The sequence below is a fragment of the Pinus tabuliformis genome, chromosome 4_2, assembly GCF_031772625.1.
Source record: "Pinus tabuliformis cultivar Carrire ecotype Pingquan chromosome 4_2, CPIR1, whole genome shotgun sequence".
In the NCBI taxonomy this organism is placed as follows: domain Eukaryota; kingdom Viridiplantae; phylum Streptophyta; class Pinopsida; order Pinales; family Pinaceae; genus Pinus; species Pinus tabuliformis.
This window is the reverse complement of record NC_142304.1, coordinates 214,881,889-214,890,279: the sequence shown is the minus strand read 5'-3', so window position 1 is coordinate 214,890,279 and position 8,391 is coordinate 214,881,889.

The window sequence follows — 8,391 nt, the reverse complement described above, 5'->3', positions numbered from 1 at the left end:
CTTATCCATACTATTGTACTTGCTCCATTCATTAATAAAATAACTCAACTTGTTCTCACTTCTACAATTTTATGAGTATTTGCTGATTGTTTTAATTTTCTATGTTACCAATCAATTTTGCTTTGCATATCCTGTTTATTTAAGTATGGAACATTACATTGGTATCAGAGCTCAGATTATGCCTCTGCCATGGTTGCTTTCCTATGAGTGAGGAGGACCGACATTACTTACAGGAGGTAAAGGTACTGGAGAAGGGAAAGGGAGTTGGAAATTACTCCAGACTCAGAGGATAGTGGGAAGATAGTTGTAGCAGAAGATATGGGAGAGCCTAAGAGTAGGGAGGAAATGGCCTTCAACAGACTCTTGAAGGCTTTGAGTGATATGGAAAAGGGTAAGAAGGAAATGCTAGATGAGATTAAGATGCAGAATCGGGAGCGAGGCACCCACCAAGAGGTTGCATTTGAAGAGACCTCAGGGGCCTCTCAACAACTTGATCATCTTTCACTTATTTCACAATGTCCATCTTCAAGTGAGCCAACTCTATCTACTCTACCTTATTTCCTACCTTTGGCACAGGGTGAAATGAGGTGAGGAGAGCCTCCATTTGTGATGGGAGAGCATTTTAGGGAGTGGAAATCCATGGCAATTGATTTCAAAGAGGCTTTATTTTTCAAATATTTTTTCTAGCTCAAAAAAATAAGAGAGGGAAGGGATATGGAGTCCATGGAACGTAGAACTATGAGCTACATCGTTCTATTGGGATGATGTATTTTCCTACCTATGATGGTACTACCAAGTGAACAACACATGCTTGGGTAGAGAAGATGGACACATACTTCCAGCTCAACAGGATGACAGAGGTAGAGGCCATCAAAATGACCACATTGCACTTGGAGGGGGAGGCACGTGATTATTTGTTTCATGGCTTCTCCACTCTGGCGCAAACTAGCATACCTCCTATGAGGACTTCATGTGAATATTAGTGGAGCACTTTGATTGGAGGGATCCAGAGGCTCACTTCAAGGAGTTGACCTAGCTCAGACAAACAAGGCATATGGAGCATTATATTTCGAAGTTTTTGAGGGTCTCAGTGATGGTACCTGATTTTTCAGATGCGAGGAGGGTATACACATTTGTGGAGGGGTTAACAGAGCCACTGCGAGGACTAGTAAAGTAACGCAGACCATCTACTAATCTGGATGTAATGTCTTGCACTCGATATTTACAGGGGACTGTCCCGAAGACTCAAGCCCCATTTCCTTCACGCACTCCCTACCCTCAGAAGGGAAGTGACACTAGAGCGATCACAACACAGAGAGAAGCCCAAGGGTGGGGACAATTGGATGAAGAGACCAGGAGATACCTCGGGAGGAGGAAGTTGTGTTTTACATGCTGAGAGCCTTGGACACCAGGCCATTGGTGCACAGCAGGAAAGGCCCATTACCTAGAGGTATTCTCAAACAATGATCAGGAGGATCATGTGGAGTTGGAGCTTGGTGGAGGAGGCAACAAGGATCCAGCAAGTAGGGGACCACCACCACCACCACCACCATAGGGAGGAACATCTTTCGTGACCAGTCGGGGGAGTCCTAGCATCTTTATGCGGGATTCCCAAATTTTTGACCATGAGGATCAAGGTACGGTGCAGGGGAAGCATGTATCAATTTTAATAGACAGTTGGGGCACCCAAAATTTTATTGATGCTCAGATGGTCTAGAGGAGGGGAATTACCACTGTAGAGTTTGAGGGGTTTTCATTCCTATACCAGGAGACAAGGCTATGTAGCATACTCGATATGTTCTCACTCTCACAGTGACAATGGGGAACTATTTGATGATAGACCACTCATTCATGGTGGATGTACCATACACCAATGTGGTGTTGGGTGTTAAATGGTTGTATTCCCTTAGTCAGGTTACCACCAATTGGAAGCAACTTATGATGGAGTTTGCTGGTCCAAATGGCAAGTCGGTGGTTCTTCGGGGCATCAATTCGTACCCCCCCCAGACAGTTTCAACCCACAGGATGGAGGATGATTTTAGGCATGGGCAGTAGAGCTAAGCATTTCATAGGATGGGGGGAAGGCCAAGACACCACATTTAGACCTATGGGCAATACTGGATAGATATCCGATAGTATTTGGAGATATACTACTGGGAAAACCACCTAAAAAGGGGTTCAAGAACACTATAGAGATGGAGCCTGGTGTGTAGGCAGTTATTAATACACCCTATAGGCATCCCATTACATATAAGGATGAGATTGATAGGGCCATCAGGGAGATGTTGGCATTGGGCCACATCAGACCGAGTTCTAGTCCATTGGCTTCTTCGATTGTGCTAGTGAAGAAGAAGGATGGGACTCTCCACATTTGTATTGACTGCAAGGCCCTAAAAAAGAAGACACTAAAGAAAAGGCATCCCAATATGTGTATTGACGAGTTGATGGATGAAATTAGAGGAGCCAAGTACTTCTCTAAGATATATTTGCAGTCGGGGTATCATCACATTTGGGTGAGAGAGCAAGACACCGTGAAGACAAATTTTATGTCATTTTGGGAATTTTGAGTTCCTGGCCATGCCTTTTGGGGTTACCAATGCAACGACTACTTTCTAGTCGTGCGTGAACCATGTTTTCAAAGGCCAGCTAAGGAGGTTCGTTCTAGTATTATTTGATGACATTTTGATCTACAACAAGGCATGGGAGGAGCATCTGCATCACTTAGAGACAGTCTTACTTATATTTGAGATGAAATAGTTCTACGCCAAGATGTCTAAGTGCGAGTTTGGAATAACAGAGATACTTTACTTAGGACACATCATAGGCATAAATGGGGTCAAGGGCATAAGGAAAAGATTTGGGCCATTCAGGATTTTCCAGAGTTTCGAGATGTGACAACATTGAGAGGATTTTTGGACATCTGTACCTATTATTGAAATTTCGTGAAGGGATTCTCGCAGTTGGTAGCATCTCTTACTGATCTGACTAAGAAGGGGGGTTTTGTGTGGACAAAGGGAGCTCAGGAAACATTTGATTGCCTCAAGATGTGTTGCTTGGTGTTGGAAGTATTGTCCCAAGGAGGGAACCCCATTGATCTCGAGAGCCAAAAGCTCCTACCACATAAGAGGTTGTATTCCATTTATGACAAGGAGATGTTTGCCATAATGCATGCATTGACCAAGTTTATATAGTACTTGGTGGGGAACCGATTTTGTGTGAAGATGGATCACAATAATCTTCGCCATTTCATGGTGCAGCAGGGCATAATGACTTGCAGCAAAGTTGCGTCAGCAAGATGAAGGACTATGATTTTGATATTGAGTATGTGTATGGGAAGCACAATGTGGTGGCGGATGCACTATCCAGGAGACCAAGAATGCTTTCACTCATGAGCATTTTCTATGATTGGAAGGCTCAATTATTGGTAAAGTACTCCAAGGATCATCGAGCGTGCAAGATATTTGAGGAAAAGTATGTAGTTGAGCACTATAAGGTGATGGATGAGATTATTTATTATAAAGGGCACATATTTTTGGTTTCGAGATCCCAATTGAGGGAGCATGTCCTTCAAGAAGCTCACGATTCTCCTTTTTCTAGGCACTAGGGGTTCAGGAAGACTTATATGGCAGTGAGAGAGCAATTCACTTGGAAGGGCCTCAAAGGAGATGTGTTGAGGCATGTATAGGAGATTGAAGCTTGCTAGAGGAACAAAAAAGAGTTGACCCATCTAGCAGGATTGTTGCAGCCTCTTCCTATCCTTGAGGGGAAATGGGAGAGTATCTCTATGAATTTCATCATCAGACTTCCCTCGGTGCAAGGGAAGGATTGTATTTTTGTTGTGGTCAATTGACTGACCAAGTTTTCAAACTTATTTGCCATACCAATACGATATTCAGCCTCACAGGTGGTAGAGTTTTTATTTAAGGAGGTCTTTCATCTACGGAAACTCTCTAAGACTATAGTCAATGACCGAGATAATCGATTCATGGGAGGATTTTGGCAGGAGCTCTTTAGGCTAGTCGGCACTGAACTCACCCCGAGCACCAATTATCATCCACAAACAGATGGCTAGAAAGAGAGGGTGAACTAGTGGTTAGAGAGTTATCTCAGGAACTATGTGAAAGGGAAGCAGAGGGCTTGGATTCGATGGTTGCATCTTGGAGAGTATTGTTACAACACTACCCATCACATGTGCATTGGTATGACTCCTTTCCATGATTTATATGGTTATGATGCTTTGTCTTTTATTGACATTGTTTTTGGAGACAATAGAGCCCCAAAGGCCAAGGATTTGATCCAAGAGAGCAAAGATATTCTTAAGGCTATTAAGGATAACTTGCAGATATCTCAGGATCAGTAGAATATGTATGCTGATAGGCATCAAGTAGAGAGGCATTTTGAGGAGGGGGGCTTGGTATACCTTTGATTGCAACCTTACCAACATTTCACGTTAAAGCAGAAGGGGGTCGAGAAGTTGCAACTGAGATTCTTTAGGCCTTACAGGGTGATCAAGAGGGTTGGAGAGGTGGGTTATGAGTTGAAACTACCACCAGGGAGCATGATCCATAAAAATTTTCATGTGCCATGCCTCAAGAGGGGAAACAGGTTACAACAGTTGTGGAGTTGCCTCCACTAGATGATGAGGGGCACCTGATTTTAGAGCCAGAGGCTGCTATAGGGATTAATGCATGGGTGTTTGGTGATGGAGATGCCCTCAAGGATATTCCCAAGATCCTTGGTAGACAATCAGATTAGTTGCATCTGGCCCAAAGATACATGTGTTATCGGGAAAACTAGTGCCTATGCAGAGCTGCTAGTCCCACTAAGGCTGGTAGATACCTTAGAAACAAACAAACTAAAACTACTTTCGTTTTCCTTTATGAGAAATAGATAGGAGGGGAATAAGGATACCAACCTTTGTCTTGCTTTTGGTTCCTTGCTCGATTCCTCTCCCTTCTGATAGATCTTTGCTACTCGCTTCCTTGTCTACCCAGCTTCAAAGAGCACCTGTAGAATCAAAGCAACATAACACTATCTAAGAACATAGATCTATTATCATAAACAATATAGGACCAGATATATATTGACCACACAAATGCATATAACATCAATCATACAAGAATGTGGAGGAAAACTTGAATAGCTTTATTGATAATCAAGAAAGAGAAAAGAGGATTACAACCAATTGTTCTGACCCAATATCATCGTCTCAGCAAGAAATCCCTTCTTCACCTCATGAAAAGCTTAGATCACCCAACACTATGATATTGCACCAAGAAACCAGCAGCACTTCCTTACAAGATACAAAATTCCAGCCTCTGGATCTCTGGGATGAGGGATCCATATATAGATGTTTGCATGAGGGGTGAGTCAGCTTTTGAGAGTTGATTAGTGTCCTCTCTTTGATAGTTCTTGATTCCACTTGGAGATTGATGATCTCTTACTCATCCCTGGGCAAATGCAGAGAGGAAAGTGTCACAGGAGAAGTTTCTAGAAGATTCCATGATCCTCCACCTTGCAGATTGACCCTGCCATTTGTCCACTCTCGCCCATCGCACCCCATAGAAGGGCTTTTCAAGATGCATCGCACCTACTATTTGTATTTAGGTGGGATGCAGCACACTTTGACCATGGAGCAGGTGAGATGGTCCAGTTTTGACCAGTTCTGAGTAGTTTTTCATGGAGAACTTCTGGGAGAAGATGTAATCAGTTGACCTTGTTCTTTTAGAGGTTGGAACAAAATTTTAGGGACTTAAGAGCCCTTGGTTTATGGACATTTATGATTGGGGTTGTAGTGCCCAAAAATGTCTATAATAGTTGCCCCCTAAAGCGTGAGGTCGTTAATCTGTTGATGTTGGGTGAAATGCTTTATCATGAGGATCTGAAGTTCTTTCAAGCTGGAAGGCGACCTGTAATAAGATACAATACAATACATTATCTTCATAATATTTTCATGATCTAGCTGAGGCGGGCATTCCCATGCTCAGCTTTATAAATTCATTTTCATGTACATAAGACAGACAATCGTCTGAGTGTATACTGATGATTCTGGTAGGGCCATCATCCCTTAGGTTGGATGATTATCTGTGCAGTAATGATGTACATTTGATGTATTTATTTTCCTGAATATGTATCGCAACCCGGATGGATGAAACTAGATCTAGGGTCTTCAATCTCGTTCGATCTTCACTCAAAGTACAAGTCGATCCATGTGAGAGATGTTCTGGAGTCGAACATGGAAAGACATCGCCTGATTACCAGCTAATGATGTAAGTTGTTAACAGGTGCGAGAGGAATCACCGATAATGATGATGACCCTCAAGGTACTACAGTATAATTCATGTGGTGTGAATAAGGGACTTGGCATCGAACACCACACAAAATCTTTCGGTCGAAGGCCATTGATGTAAACCTGTCACCGGAAGTGAGAAACTTGCCATTGAGGCATGCAAGCTTCAAAGTACTGAAAGGGTTGTTCCTATATCGACTTCTTGGATAATGAGCTGATGTCAACAAGAAGCGATCTGTCATAGGAGGGCCTTAGTGAATCCCACATCAATGACACGAAACAGAGCAAATGATTTTAATGGAGGTTAAAACGATCTGGTGATATAAGGTTCAGGGTGGCGGTCATGAAAGAATGGAGCGTAAATGTATTGCAGTGGCTGAGACAGGTGAATTATCTGAGCGACTTCTCTTGAACATATCGGACACACTGACATGATGGATTGGTAGCATTAGCCCCAAATATGGATGGTGTGACAGAACCATGGTGATGTGACCAGTGAATGGAACAACCCAACCCGACTCAAATGCAGAGTGAAAGTGTCATGTTTAGGAGCGACTTGCTACCGATAAAGTTTCTTCAAGTTTTCTTCCCAATTTTTCCCCAGTCATTGCTTACCAGTACCTCTTTATTTTTGTCAAGCTTGAGGAGGATAACATATGCTTGTTCTATAATTTTCCCTTTGGGCAAACCCATCGCTATGTTTTAACGAGCCTAGCGATAGTGAAACTCATTCTTGTCTATATGGACAAGTTTGTCGCTATTCGGTTTTAACGAGTTTAACGACAAGGATAACTCGGTCCTTTTCAATTTTAGAGAGTCTGAAAAAGGGACGTAAAGAAAACTCCAATAATCCTTTTTCGTCATATAATCCCTTGAGTCCGAAAAAGTATAAAACAATACAAAAGGGATGGATTTTCGGTACTTTTAACGAGCCGAACAAAGCAAGTGCTCGATCTTTTTGTGTAATAATCCCTCAAGTCCAAAAAGATTAAAATCTAAAGGAGGGATAGCACTTCCGGTCCTTTTAACGAGCTAGAGAGGCCAATGGCTCGGCAATCTTTTCATATTTTATGAGTCAATTGAAAAGAGCTTAAAGGAGACTCGTTTTTTGAGGAATGAGTGATAAATATGGGTAGCAACTGATTCCAAGTAAGGTTTGGAATTTTCCAATCATGGCAGTGTCACAAGGAAGGCTAACAGGATCACTCTTCGCAGCTGTTCCTTAAAAAGGGTAAACAATCAAATGGAGGTGAATGATCAGCCAAAACAAAGTGGAGGTGATGATGAGAACATGACCAAGGCTTCAAAGGCTGATGGTAGTACATTCATAATGGTTATTTACCGGAGAATGGTTCATTTTTTAATGAGCTTAAACTTTGGGGGAACATTTGCTCATTGCTTATGTTTATTTTTTAACGAGCTTGAATTCCACGTTAAAACTGCTCGATATAATGGTCATTGATTGTCTTGATTTTACCATTGACAACTTTGTTCTTTCAAAGGTTGTACTGCCTACTCAATTGCTTCATCAAACTAGTTAGAAACGAATAATATATGTTTGAAAAATGAGTTAAAACACTAATATTTTACTTGAATTACGTGAAAAGTAATTTAAAAGTGCTTTTTACCTCTCATTTTACCATTTCATTTGAACTTTGGTTTGTTGGAGCTTTGGAGGTGCTTTCCCCCTTGATTTTCACTAGTTGATTCTGGGAGATTCTGTGGATGATTCTCGGCGCCGTTTGGACCAGGTAGGAGCTAAACCTGAGCTCTTAATTTCATCATTTCCATTTTGAATTCTGAGCATGTTTTATGGTTTTTCTGAGCCTCTGGGGTTTGAAAAACTCGCCCTGGCTCCATCGCACCTCTTCTACATCGAAAGGTGCAATGCATGCTGGCTTGGCCATTCTCCAGTCAGCATGCATCCCACCTAGAACACTACTGGGGGTGCGATGGGCACAAAGAGGGCCATTTATGCACAGTGTTTCATGGAAATTTTTTCCTGTTTCTCACCAAATCAGGACCTTGACTCTTCTCTTGTTTGTTTCAAATATTCATTGGAGCAAAATGCCTGTTACATGGCGAGAACGTGAGCATGAAGA